This window comes from Sorex fumeus, unplaced genomic scaffold (assembly GCF_029834395.1).
Source record: "Sorex fumeus unplaced genomic scaffold, SorFum_2.1 ptg000024l, whole genome shotgun sequence".
Classification (NCBI taxonomy): domain Eukaryota; kingdom Metazoa; phylum Chordata; class Mammalia; order Eulipotyphla; family Soricidae; genus Sorex; species Sorex fumeus.
Window position 1 is genome coordinate 36,864,030 of NW_026606081.1, and position 12,358 is coordinate 36,876,387.

Here is a 12,358-nt window from a genome sequence, read left to right on the forward strand (position 1 = left end):
CATGCTCTTCCGGTCCATGTTCTCTCTCGAAAACATATCTAAGCTGTCCTTATATTTCTTTGCTTGCTTTTTCCACTTTGGAGAAGCCCATGTTCTCTCTTGAACAAGGACTCGTCTCTTTCTTTCCCCTCGCATAAGTCTCATTCAATAAAAAACTATTTGCTTCACTATTTAGACTCTTCCTGAAATTCTTTTCTGTGAGGGAAAGGTGACAGACCCAGAATGGCTGCACAGAGTTAGGACAGACTTTTCTTTTCTGCGAGAACAATTCCTTGCCCCAGCCTGAACCCACAGCTCCCCTAGAAATCGGATGGGAGAGATCATTCTCAACTGGGCAGAACAAGTGGACTCCAGGTACAGCTTGACAGCTGCCTGTGGGGCAGACGGGATGTGAACATCTGCACTGTGTAGGTGCTCACAGTGAACTTTACTAGTCCTGACCCTAGCTGGCATTTCCATATGAGCTGGTGGCTGAAGCGGGTCTGGAAGAGAGGCAGAAGCACTCTTTCCTCAAGTCTGACTCCCTCACTCCCCACTTTACCGAGATACCCATGATAAAATCACATAATACTTGAAATTTTCATTCATATTTATTTCACTTCTCACAGTTTCTTTGTGTTCCTTCCACTTTGCTGCAGTGATAAATTTTCATCTATTTAATAGCTGAATAGTTTTCCATTATATAAACGTTGCAGGTGTTTAAAACCAATCATCCATAAATGGACTCTGTTGTTTATGTATTTTAACTACTGTAAATAATGCTGCAGTAAACACTAGGGTGTATATGAAAATAGTTGTTCAACCTAATTTTAGATAAACTACAAAATAAAATTTAAAGCATATATCTTTTACTTCAGATAATTTCTCTGACACATTTTAAATACAGATCTCCCAAAGACTTAAAATAAATCTCAGATTATAATATTTTAAAGGGAAATGAATTATGTTAACTCCTTTTTGTGGAGTTCTTAAATTTTTCCATGGACTCTGTACCTTCCTTCTTTAAAAGTGAGTAGCTCTGGCTTTTCTTTCATCAGTTTTTTTTTTAGTAGAAACAAGGTTATATTTTTTCTTATTCTCTGATTTTTGTCTTGCCTCTAATTTTAGGCACTTATTTAGAAGTTCCCAATACATGCAGCATATTTGCTAAAGCCTGTAAGTATTTATAGACCTTTCCATTAAATAGTTGTACCAATTATTTCCTGACGGTCCATTTAGCAATTAATTATGTTCTACCTTGTGACAAATTTTCTATTTTGACTTGAACCATTGTTTCATTGCTACTGAATTTTACATGAGTCTGTCTTGTTTTTCCTAATTGCATTTTAGAGTCCTTAAAGATCAGATCTACTTGCTTGTACTTGAATCCCACAGCAGGGAGCACAGTATTTGCCAATAACAGGCTCTTTGATATTGTGCCTGAGTTTCAGATTCTACTCAATATTACCAATTGTCTTTGTTTAATGCAGATACTTTGATAGGTCTGTTTTATCATCAATAAATCACAATCACAATCGGCAGAGTCTGGCAAACTCCCTGTGGCGTACCCAATATGCCAAATACCAGTAACAATGATGGGTCTCATTCTCCTAAAGAGCCTTGAATATAACCTCAGGGCCAGGATGAAGGAGACGTTACTGGGGCCTGCTCGAGGCAATCAACGAATAACAGGATGATTTGTGATTTGTGTGATGATTGTAACAGTTGAATTGTATCATGGACCAAGTAAGTCATAGCATGGTTTGCTTTCGGGCTTAACCACATGGACCATGATGACCAGTGAGTGGACCAGAAATATATCAGGCAGACAATCCATGATAGTAATTTTTTTTGCTATCACTGAATCACATTAACTTGGGTTTTAAAGTACTAAGAAGACAGTTCCAGTGGAGACATCATTGAACAGTGTATAAATTGTTGACAACAAAATAGCTGCCTTTGGCCCAGGTGTCAGAGATTTTAGCTTTCATAGGGACAAGTCAGCTGTTCCATAAAGCTATAATATCTATTGTCCCAGTAACAATCCTTTACATAATCAGTTCATGTCTTTCTTTCATATGCCATGATAATGGGAAGTAGAGAAGAGAGCTAGTGTACCCCAGATTTCTAACCCCAAATCACTACCATGGATTGGGTGCCTTATATGTTCCCACTCCACTAACTGGCCATATTTTCTACAGACAGCAACAGGCTATGTAGAGGACAGATGGCAGCATAACTTCCACTTTTTTAAAAAAATTTTTATTGGTGAAACATCATGAGGTACAGTTGTAGACTTACAAATTTTTGTGCTTGGGTTTCAGTTATACAATGATCAAGTACCCATCCCTCCACCAGGGCCCATTTTCCACCACCACAGGTCCTAGTATCTCTCCCACCTCCCAACCCCCCCATCCTACCCTGTCTCTGTGGCAGGGCATTCCTTTTTGTTCTGTCGCTCTCTCTCTCTCTGGGTTTTGTGGTTTGCAAAAGAGACAATTGGTGACAATCATGTTTGGTCTATAGTCAACTTTCAGCATGCTTCTCCCATCCTGAGAGGATCCTCCCAACACCCTTTATTTGGTGCTCCCTTCTCTATCTGAGCTCCCTTTTCAGCACGTGTGGCTGGCCTCCAAGCCATAACTTCCACTTCTTATTGCTCATGCCCTTTGGAGAAACCATGAGGTGCATTCACTCAGCAGATAGATACATGTTAAACATCAAATTCTGTATGAAGGAGAATGCAAAAGGAGGAAAACAGAATCAAAGACCCTAGACAATATTTAGTCTGGTGGGAAGGAAGTAGAGGAACAGAAATGCAGTATTTACTAAGTGATGTGATACGTGCAGATTGTATTAGAAGCATGAGTTTTTATTGCTTGGTGGGAATTGAGTAAAAATTCTCCAAACACATAATCACATTCATTCAGACAAATGACTTCCCAATCATACATTTATAACTGATAAATAATGTATCAAGCGCAATTTTAATTTCTGGTAGGGACTTAATTTTTTTTTTTTTTTTGCTTTTTGTTTTTTGGGTCACACTCGGCAATGCTCAGGGGTTACTCCTGGTTCATACACTCAGGAATTACTACTGGGGGTGCTCGGAAGACCATATGGGATGCTGGGAATCAAACCCTGGTTGGCTGCATGCAAGACAAATACCCTATCTATCCACTGTGCTATTGCTCCAGCCCCGAGACTTAATATTTTTAAATTTTATTATTTTTTTCCAAATTTTATTTAGGTCTGTGAATTATAATACCATCAGTAGAGTTTCAGGCATATAGTGTTCCAACTTCCCACCACCACTAGTGTTATTACCCCTTCACCAGTGACACAAGGTCCCCTCTCACTCACTGCCCATCCACTTAGAAAACTTACTTAAACATTTTAAATTATTATTGTTTGGGTCACGCTTGCAATAGTGTTGATGCTAATGGTTTTGATACAACTTCCTTTTTTTGAAACATGATCTTCAATTCTTTCTCCCATTGTCTTAGAGTACAGTTAGGATTAGACCTGTTGATTTTTCTTGTGAGTTGCAATAAAAATCACTTTCTTTCTCTAAGTTTTAGACTTGTTTTGTTTCTGTGGATTTCAAAATCCTTTTCTGGAAATCAAAAGCTTGCTTTCTTTGGATTTTGACAGTCATGATGGAAGTTTTTTGTTTAAAGAGGAAACCTGTCCTAAGCAAGAAAGTGGAAAAGAAACAAAAATAAGACACATTTCACTATAGCATCTCTCTTTTGCAAAAGAAAAGCATAGACATTTGTTCATATGGGTATTTAATCTTGATTAATTATATGGATGTGTCATAATGGAAGTTCTATCAAAACCATTAGCCTCAACTATGTTATGTAATTAATTCATTTTTAGCATGATTATAAAGGCAAGGTAAAGGTAAAGGCCCTCCCATTGTTCGTCGATTTTGCTCGAGCATTATGTTCTACCTTGTGACAAATTACGTCTCCATTGGAGACTTTGTTGTTACTGTGTCTGGCATATCGAAAACGTCACGGGGAGCTTGCCAGGCTCTGTCGTGCGGGCGAGATACTCTCGGTAGCTTGCCGGGCTCTCCGAGAGGGGCGGAGGAATCGAACTCGGGTCGGCCATGTTGGCTGCGTGCAAGGCAAATGCCCTACCGCTGTGCTATGGCTTCTGTAAAAATATTTACTGCCATTTCTTGTTCTTCTAGCTTTCTTTGTTTGATGCATATCTGTACTAAATACCTACATAGTGCACACATGTATGATTTTAGTGTTAGTTTTATGAACTAATCATTATGCTGATGATAATGATCCTAAATGGTTACAAAGATAGTCTCTGATTACTGTTAACAGCAGTTAAAATGACACACTTCTTTCTGCTTGGGTGTATTTAGTGACATATGATATGATGCTCAAGACAACAGTTGTGATGACCAGTTTGGTCAGTCTATCACCCGACCTTCAGTGCATTCCCTTCCTGAGTCTGGATAATGCTGAGAGAAGCATATTTTTTTCAGGTTCTTTGGAAATCTGTTCATTTGATGTCTTTTATCTTACATAGATTTTCTTCACACCTGGAGGCACATGACCAATTTTAGAAATCCTTTAAGTGCAGGAAAGGGAAGATCATGGTGGTTGTTTCAAATACTGCTTGGTTTTTGTTTGGTTTTGGTGCCACACCCAATGATCCTTAGAATTTACTCCTGGTTCTGTGCTCAGGAATCACTCCTGGTGGTGTTCAGGATATCATATGGGATAACAGTGGTCAAACCCGGGTTGACTGCATGCAAGGCAAGCACCTTACCTGCTGTAGTTTCTCTCGGCCCGACGATGGGAGTTGTATATAGACTTAGGATCAGCGATGATGGATGGATGGATGGATGGATGGATGGATGGATGGATGGATGGATCAGCAGTGCTTCTTGCCATCTTGATATCCTGCTTATATCTGTAGACAGGTATTTCTACGCTTCTCTGACCCTTTCCATCTCTCCCCATTGACATTTCTCCCTTCTCATTCCTTTCCTCCCACAACAACTCACAGCCAAGTTCACAGTGGGACTGAGTTAGTTTTTGCTTTCCAGAGAGCAGGAGAAACAGCAGATGTGCTCTGGGCCCAGCAAGCAGTTTCAGAGCACGCACCCACTCGAGTAAGAATAAACAGGAAATTGGATTGTTCCCATCATTGTTACTTGTTAAAATGTATCCCACTTATGTCATTGAGCCAGTGATTTAAGAATTCAACAGTTCAGGCAAGATATTTTAGACCTAAAACATCAAGCATCTAAGAAAGCTATGACTTGAAGATACGGTATAAGGAACCAAAATCCTTTCATTTCCCTTCTGAACATTCCCGATTTTGTTCTGTATTTTCTCTGCTGGGAAATGGTTGTGCTGCATACAAAGAGATCTGTCTGGCCCTGAAGCGTGTGTCAGGACACCTCAAGCTATTTACTGTGATTCCTGAGGTCCAGAGAGCTTGTAGTCCTGTAGAAGTGAATTGTATTTGTCAGAGTGGGGAGATAGAGATGACAAGGAGATAATGAGAAAGACTGAGAATGCAAAAAAATACAGGATGACGGGAAATAGAAAAGGACTTGGATTACTGTTTGGTGTCAGAGTGCGCAACTTTACAGAGCTCTCTTTGAATCTCCCTTGGACCAGGTGATCACCAGAGTTGATGCAAGACTCTAATTTTTCATTGGATGCACAAAAGGCAGTGGAGGTGTTAACAGCACCACAAGCCTGTGAGTTAGGAACCAGGAACACTGGTGGTGGTGTTCCTGTTGCCCCAGTTCAGCGTTGTTCCTGAAATGTAGTTGTGACATGCCCAGAAAACACAAGGGACAACAGAAAACAGACTTGGCATTGGCAAAGCTCCTACCTGTGAGCCAGACTCTTATACCACCCAGGCGCTGGAGAGATAGGTAAGGCTTTGCAAGCGGCCAACCCGAGTTTGATCCCTGGTACCCCATATGTTCCCCTGAGTCCTAAGTGCAGAACCAGGAGGACAGTTCCAAGTGTGGCCTCACAGCAAACAAACAAACAAACAAGAAAGAAAAAAAGAAAAACAAATAAACAAAATGACTTCTACCACTCTGACTCCAGGAACTTACAACTAAATATCGTTTAACCCGGCTATGTATCTGCAAAAAAAAAAAAAAAAAAAAAAAGTTTTAGAATTCAATCAGGTTTATGGTTCAGCAAATGGAGAATTTGAATTAAATTTTGTACTAGCCATCAAGAGATCATCCAGAAAAAAAATTACTTAGCAAAATCAAATTTCAAGTCTATATCATTCACCAGAAGTAAAAGCACAAATTCAGTAAAAGAGAAGGCAGAACCGAAATGCGCATCCAGAGCTAAATATTGTACATTAGAGTAGTTGTAAACTCTAGTTCCTTGGAAACTTTACAGTTTCCTTTATGTCTAGTTCTCTGTAGTAAAATGTCTTGGCTTGTTTGGTTTTTATATTCCATCCCTTGAAGATGACGTTTGCATAAGTAGATAAGGTATTAGTTTAAATGTTTCTTCCCATAGCTGGATTCAAAGAAATGTTTTATTAGTTCTAGGCTGGAAAAAATTAAGTTTTTGTGAGCAGGAGAAGGAAGTTGGCCTGTACTGTGGGCAGGGGGAAGGGCAGAGTGAGAGACATGGAGGGTGTGGTTTGAGTCAGCTGACAGATGCTTAATAAACTAACTCAGGGCCCAGGTAGAGCCTGGTAGGAGCCCAGCCAGAGAGCCAATCTCTGCCTATTTCGTTTTGCCACTGGAAAGTTTAAACTTTCCTATGAGTTTTTATTGAGTACTTCATGTAGAATAGAGAGTTCTAGAGAACAATGTACTACAGACAAAGCATCCATAAAGACAGTGTTATCTTGGAAGGCCACATTTGTCCCAAGACTGGGACCAACTATAGTGATTCACCAGATTTTTACTTTGAGTCACTTTGTTTCCCCTAGTAGTTAAAATTTTGTGGGGACGTTTGAGTCACACCTGGAAGTTCTCAGGGGTTACACAAAGCTCGGGGTTAGCTCCTGGTGATGCTTTGCTCAGGGAACCATGTGGTGCTGGGGATTGAATACTGGGCTCTGGCCAGCAGCACATGTGCCCTGGTCCTTTGAACTCTGTTGCCAGCCCCGTACTAATTAATTTTAAATAACAAAGTTAAACTACCCGTATATATATTCATATATAAATATATATAAAACCACCCATGTATATATTTATATATTTATTTCATTAAATAAATATACATATCTGCATACATGTTTAACAAGCCAATCATTTGACTATTATGTGATGTTATTTTATATATTACAAAGTGCAATTGAGTCCAAAGAGATAGTACGTGAGTAGTGCATTTACCTTGTGTGTGGTCAACTGGATTTGATACTAGGCACACGATATGGTCCCTGATACCTCTAGGAGTGGTCCCTGACTACAAAGCCAAGAGTCAGCCCTGATCACTGGTGGGTGTGGTCCCCAAACCAAAACAAGAAATAAAATCAAAGTGCAGTTGACAGAAAGAATGGTTCAAATTACTCCTCCTTTAAGCCATAATTAGATACTCTAAGAAAACCCATCTGTCATGGTCCTCTTTATATCTGCTATTCTTTTTGTCCAAATAGTACCATGTCCAAAGTAATATTTTTGTCCAAATAGTACATTTGCTAATTTTATATTTTATTCCCTGTCACATCTTGAGTGAACTCTTTTAAAATCATCAAATATTTGAAGGAAATTTTTATGTGTTGGATTATTTTTGACCAAAAAGATACATATATGTTACAAAATCAGGAATGCTTTTTGAATGTAATGACACTTTTTGAAATTATTAGAAAGTATTTGGGTGGCAGATACATTTTATCTGGCTTAATGATAATGGTTGGGGAGCATGTGGATACATGGGACATTTTACAATAACATTAGACTGATGCAGGGTTTGGAAGAAAGAAAGTATTTTTCACTGGATACCTTAGAGAAGATTTCATTGACAAGAATTGTCTCTTGTAATTATCTTCTGGTGAGAATTCGTACCCAAATACTGACTTTGGACTTCAAAAATAAGACTTGCCCCCACACTTACACTCATACACACACACCCCCACATAAATCATGTTTATATTTGGTCCACTTAGAAGGTATAGTAAAAAGGTCACCAAATAAAATATCTGCTCAGGATGACATGGAAAAAGTTCCCCTGAGGTGAGGGTATGGGCTGGAGCAATAGCACAGCGGTACGGTGTTTGCCTTGCACGCAGCAAACATGGCCGACCCGAGTTCGATTCCTCCGCCCCTCTCGGAGAGCCCGGCAAGCTACCGAGAGTATCTCGCCCGCACGACAGAGCCTGGCAAGCTCCCCGTGACGTATTCGATATGCCAAACACAGTAACAACAAAGTCTCCAATGGAGACGTTACTGGGCCCGCTCGAGGAAATCGATGAACAGCGGGAGGACAGTGACAGTGACAGAGGTGAGCATAGAGATGCTGTAAGTCCAGGTCACACCAAGGGCTTTCTCACATCTCTGTCAGCTTCATGTTCTACTTTTTCTGACTCTAAGCTGCTTGGTATAATGCAATACTTGACCCCAAGTGAATTGTTTGAATTTTTTGGAGGGGGTGGGGGGGCGAGAGGCATACCTGGAAATGCTTAGGAGTTACTCCTGGCTCTGCACTCAGGAATCACTCCTGGTGGTACTTAGTGGAACGTGTGGGATGTTGGGAATCGCATTGACTGCATGCCAGGGTAGCCCTCCCCACTGTATTATCTCTCCGGCCCGTGAATTGCTTGAATTTCTTACCTGGCATTTGAAATTTGCATCAGAGGGTCAAAACCTGGGAGTTTGAAGAGCTAGGTAGAATTGGTGGCAGCTTTTGAAGAGGAGGCCATGGATTTTTAACTACTCATCGAGTTCCATGGGCTACTCTAATATCTTCCCAATAGCTTCCCACCCTTTCTTTTTCCCTTTATAAACTAAGCAGAGTCGGAGCTATAGTACAGTGGGTGGCTGACCCGGATTTGATTCCCAGTATCGCATATGGTCCCCCAAGCACCGCCAGGACTTTTTCTTGGAATATTGGATAGAGGTACCGGCAGAGGGACAAAGCCACGTGGGTTCCGGGGCCAAGATCTCCAAGCCTACTCGGATAGGAGTCGAGCATCCTCCACCCAGATCCTCCAAATTCCAGTAGGCGGGGGTCACACCCACCAACTGGCCCCCTGGCGCCGTGTAATCCTATCAGCAGCCAAGACTCAGAGACTATAAAAACCAGCTCCCGGAACCGCGCAGCCGGCATTTGCGGCCGCACGACATCTTATTATGACGTCTCATTCCTACTTTGACAAACTGGCAGACTGCCAAATGTAGCCTGTCCACACGGCAGAGTCTGGCAAACTCCCTGTGGCGTACCCAATTTGCCAAATACCAGTAACAATGATGATTCTCATTCTCCTAAAGAGCCTTGAATATAATCTCAGGGCTAGGATGAAGGAGACGTTACTGGGGCCTGCTTGAGGCCATCGACGAATAACAGGATGATTTGTGATTTGTGATTTTGTGATCCCATATGGTCCCCCAAGCACCGCCAGTAGTAATTCCTGAGTGTAGAGCCAGGAGTAACCCTGTGCATCGCCGGGTGTGACCCAAAAGGCAATAATAATAATAATAATAATAATAATAATAATAATAATAATAATGTAAAGGTAAAGGCCCTCCCGTTGATCGTCGATTTGCTCGAGCGGGCCCAGTAACGTCTCCATTGGAGACTTTGTTGTTACTGTTTTTGGCATATCAAATACTCTCGGTAGCTTGCCGGGCTCTCCGAGAGGAGCAGAGGAATTGAACTCGGGTCGGCCATGTTGGCCGCTTGTAAGGCGAACGCCCTACCCGCTGTGCCATCGCTCCATATAATAATAATAATAAAATTAAAAATTGGAGAACAGGAAAATGGACTATCCAATTTGGGGTTTTAACTGAAACTACTGAAAATTCATTCATTCATTTCATTCATCATCCTGTTATTCGTCGATTGCCTCGAGCAGGCCCCAGTAACGTCTCTTTCATCCTAGCCCTGAGATTATATTCAAGGCTCTTTAGGAGAATGAGATCCATCATTGTTACTGGTATTTGGCATATTTGGTATGCCACGGGGAGTTTGCCAGACTCTACCCTGTGGGCAGGCTACATTTGATAGCCTGCAAGTTTGTCCAAAGTAGGAATGAGATAATAAGATGTCATAAAAAGATGTCCTGATAAGATGTCGTGCGGCCATGAATGCGGCCGCATGGTTCCGGGAGCTGGATTTTATAGTCTCTGAGTCTTGGCCATTGATGGGATTACACGGCGCCAGGGGGCCAGGTGGTGGGTGTGAGCCCCGACTACTGGAATTTGGAGGATCTGGGTGGAGGATGCTCGACTCCAATCCGAGTAGGCTTGGAGATCTCGGCCCCGGAACCCGCGTGGCTTTGTCCCTCTGCCAGTACCTTCATATGTGTGGAGAGTGGTCTCAGCATGGTGGTGGCTGGTCCTGGAGGTCTTCGGCTGCCGTAGCCCTGGTCGGGGCGGGGAGGAAAGCTCAACCTGCTCCCCTCCAAGGGACCCTGGCGAGGAACAGCCAGGCGCAGGGGCAGGAGACTGAAAATGGTAAGGATTATTACAATTCAAAGTCACAGCCCACACGTGTGCTAGGAAATTGTGGTGTTTAGACTAACTCAATGGAAATCTGAGTGCATATTTGCCGTCTCTGACCAACCTTGTGTTTTCCTAGAGGACGTTGTGGAAGAGCTGCTTTCTTTCTTCCGCTTCAGACTTCCATAAGCTTTTCCCACATGTGAGAGTTCCTTTCCCTGATCTTGTCTAATGGCCTGGACTCAATGACCAAATCAGATTTACCTGGCTTAATGTCACTTTGAAAGGGGAACGGTGCCTCCTTGCCCCTTGAACCATAACAGCTGTGTTTAGAAGGAATGAATGAAAAACAAGTACTCTATTTAAAGCACAAATTTTAGCTTGGTAAATGTTAAAAATTGCTTTTTAAGCAAAGGAACACACATTCTCATGCATATCAAGATAACATCATTATACTTAAGATGAGAATTTATTAAGAAGACTTAAAAGGGTATAGAGTATTAATAGTTACTGTGAATGAGTAGTAGATTTACAAATATTTTTCTTTTTTTTTACAAATATTTTCTTCCCCACAATCTTCTCAAATTTTCCAGATTTTATAATATCTAGATTACGTATGTGACATTATATGTGACAGATATGACATAATATCTAGGTTTTAATTTTATTATTACTATTAGTTTGGTTTTTGAGCCACCATCTGGCAGCGCTCAGCATTTATTCCTTGGCGTGTCCAGGGGACCATATGGGGTGCTGGGGATAGAACCCAGGTCAGCTGCTTGTAAGGGTTTTTTTATTTTCTTTTTGGGTCAGACCCGACAATGCACAGGGGTTACTCCTGGCTCATGCACTCAGGAATTACTCCTAGCGGTGCTCAGGGGACCAGATGGGATGCTGAAAATCGAACCCGGGTCAGCCGCGTGCAAGGCAAATGCCCTACCCACTATGCTATTGCTCGAGCCCCTCAGCTGCTTATAAGGCAAATGCCCTACCATCTGTACTATCACTCTGGTCTCCAAATATCTAGATTTAAAAAGTGTATTTTGACCATATCCAGTGGTCAAAAAAAATGATGGGGAAGGAAATATTTGTAATTCTACCACTCATTCACAATGACTATTACTACTTTATGTAAGGGGCTATTCTCAGCCTGGTACTTGGAGATTGCTCCTGGTGGTGCTTGGGATAGAGCAGTGCCACATATGGAACCTGGCCTTTCCACATGTAAAACATGTACTCCAGCCCTGTGAATTACCTCCCAGCCTAATAATTTTTGATGATTGCCATATATATATATACACACACACACACACACACACATACAAGTAAGGGACATACACTTGAAACTCATACAATGTTATAAGCTAACAGTCTCTCAATAAAAAAAATAAATTACAAAGAAAAAATCAAAAACAGTATGCAGGGAAAATAAATATATTCTTGTTTACATAGGTTGGAGCAATAACACAGCGGGTAGGGCATTTGCCTTGCACGCGGCCTACCCAGGTTTGATTCCCAGCATCCCATATGATTCCCTGAGCACCACCAGGAGTAATTCCTTAGTGCAGAGCTAGGAGTAACCCCTGAGCATTGCCGAGTGTGACCCAAAAAGGGCAAAAAAATAAAAGTAAGAAAATTTAGAGAGTAAAGAAAATAAAAGATGAAAGGAATTGAGCGAGAGGGAAAAAGAGGGCAGAAAGAAAGAAGAGAGGGAAGGAGGGAGGGAAATCACATATTAATATTGTTAGGTTGTCA